Source organism: Nomascus leucogenys, chromosome 14, assembly GCF_006542625.1.
Source record: "Nomascus leucogenys isolate Asia chromosome 14, Asia_NLE_v1, whole genome shotgun sequence".
Taxonomy (NCBI): domain Eukaryota; kingdom Metazoa; phylum Chordata; class Mammalia; order Primates; family Hylobatidae; genus Nomascus; species Nomascus leucogenys.
In genome coordinates this window covers 26,222,564-26,225,168 of record NC_044394.1, presented here as the reverse complement: position 1 = coordinate 26,225,168, position 2,605 = coordinate 26,222,564, and the positions used below count along the sequence as shown (strand labels likewise).

The window sequence follows — 2,605 nt, the reverse complement described above, 5'->3', positions numbered from 1 at the left end:
TTGCAGTGAGCCGAGACTGCGCCACTGCACTCCAGCCTGGGCAACAGAGCGAGACTCCGTCTCAAAAAAAAAAAAAAAAAAAAAAAGAATATATTTCAAGGAAGAAGAGAAAAAATGGTAGCCATAAGGAGATGTGAATTTAGGGAGGCTTTTTAAAGGCTTCTCTCCCCATTATACAAAAAAAAGAAAGAACTTCCTTCTTGCCAAACGCTGCCGACATGATGTTCAGGCACTTCCTGGAGGTTTGCCAGGTGGCCTATGTCTCCTTTGGATCTTATGCTGGAAAGCTGGTCGCAGTTGTAGATGTTACTGATGAAAACAGGGCTCTGGTTGATGGACTTTGCACTCAGGTAAGGAGACAGGCCATGTCTTTCAAATGCATGCAGCTCACTGACTTCATCCTCAAGTTCCCACATAGCACCCACCAAAGGTATGTCCAACAAGCCTGGCAGCAGGTAGATCTCAATGCAAAATGGGCAGCCACACTATGCCAAGAAGATTGAAGTCAAAGAGAGGAAAGCCAAGATGACAGATTTTGATTGTTTTAAAGCCATGAAGGCAAAGAAAATGAGGAAAAGAATAATTAAGAATGAAGTTAGAGGCTCACGCCTGTAATCCCAGCACTTTGGGAGTCCAAGGCGGGCAGATCACCTGAGGTCAGGAGTTTGAGACCAGCCTGGCCAACATGGTGAAACCCTGTCTCTACTAAAAATACAAAAATTTGCTGGGCGTGGTGGCGCGTGCCTGTAATCCCAGCTACTTGGGAGGCTGAAGCAGGAGAATCGCTTGAACCCAGGAGGCGGAGGTTGCAGTGAGCCGAGATTGTGCCATTGCACTCCAGCCTGGGCGACAAGAGCGAAACTCTGTCTCAAAAAAAAAAAAAAAAAAAATGAGTTTAGGAAGCTTCGAAAGGCAGCTCTCCTGAAAGCTTCTACCAGAAAAGCACCTGCTGCTAAAGTCCCAGCAAAAAAGATGATCACTGCAGACACGAAGGCTCCAACCCAGAAGATTCCTGCCCAGAAAGCCACAGGCCAGAAGGCAACACCTCTTCTGAAAGCTCAGAAGGGTCAAAAAGTGCTGGCCCAGGGAGCACCTCCTCCAAAAGTGTCTGGCAAGGAAGCATAAGAGGCTACTACCAAAGTAATAAAGGCTCTTTTTGACATGTTAAAAAACAGGAAAAAAACGCTTTAAAAATTTCATCAAAGAAATACATGCAAATGGTTCAAAAAAGCAACAGTCCTGAGCCACCCTGAAGAGGCAAGCACTTTGAACTGCTTCCGTGTTGTAGTAACCTCCAGATCACTAATTCACCTCCTGGCCTAACTATTTCTGGATTTATCAGCCTTAGACATTCTCTATTAACTTCCTGATATGCTGGATGAGAATTTAATTCACTTACACTCCTCTCGTTCCCCTCTCCTCCAAAGTGATTGCATCACTATTCTCAATCTCTCCACTGGCCCTCTTTGCAACCTACTTAAGCTCCCTTCTTCGTTCTATTAATCATGGATAGTGTCTCTTGACTCCCTACTTCTACGATAAGGACATTAGTAGTCTATTCTTCCTCTCAAGAGGGAAGGTTTATTTTGGTATGGTTCAGTTTGGTTTATTTTGTTTCTAAAATGTGGAGATTCTAAATAGGCCTCATGGGAAGGAATCAATGGCAGTAAATAATTGAAGATAGATGACAAAACATTTGTTGGCATGAGATCCCCAAAGAGGCATAAGAGGACGAGGTACAGCCCAGTGTGGGACATCTCCTCCACAGCAGCACTACAATTTCCAGCACACATCTAGGAATCTTCTGGGACCCATGGAACTCCTTTGCATCCTGGATCCAATCAGCTATACAATTTCATAGATTTGCTTCTTCAATTTCTCTCTTTCTATTCACTTCTCTCCTGCTCATGGCTTTAGCTCAGGCTTTCATTGTTTCTGACTTGGACAACAGGCTTCTTTTTTTTTTTTTTTTTTAAGTGAAGGCAAGTTTATTAGGAAAGTAAAGGAATAAAAGAATGGCTACTCCACAGACAGAGCAGCTGACAAAAGACTTCCTTTTTTTTTTTTTTTTTTTGAGATGGAGTCTTCCTCTATAGCCCAGGCTGGAATGCTGGAATGCAATGGCGTGATCTTGGCTCACTGCAACCTTTGCCTCCTGGGTTCAGGTGATTCTCCTGCCTCAGCCTCCCGAGTAGCTGGGATTACAGACACCCGCCACCTCACCCGGCTAATTTTTGTATTTTTAGTAGAGACAGGGTTTCACCATGTTGGCCAGGATAGTCTTGAACTCCCGACCTCAGGTAATCGGCCCGCCTTGGCCTCCCAAAGTGCTGAGATTACAGGCATGAGCCATCGCGCCCAGCCGATAAAAGACTTCTAACTGATCTCTTTCTCTACCCACTTTTCCCTCTCAAGTCTCTTACACTGATGCTGGGTTAATCTCTTACAGCAGAACTCTCATCATCCTACTCCCTTGTTCAACCTCCGCAGACTGGCTTTCAAGGCCTTCCATGATGAGGTCCCAGCCCAGCATGGGATAATAAAAGGTTCAATCTGGGAAGAGTGAGGCAGACATCAGGGGCAAATGGAGAGTGTTCTTCAGGCA

At 45.0% G+C, this 2,605-nt stretch overlaps 1 pseudogene; it reads left to right on the top strand.

Moving 5' to 3' along the window:
* Positions 1–218: 218 nt before the first annotated feature.
* Positions 219–1,125, top strand: LOC100605418 (annotated as a pseudogene).
* Positions 1,126–2,605: the final 1,480 nt, after the last annotated feature.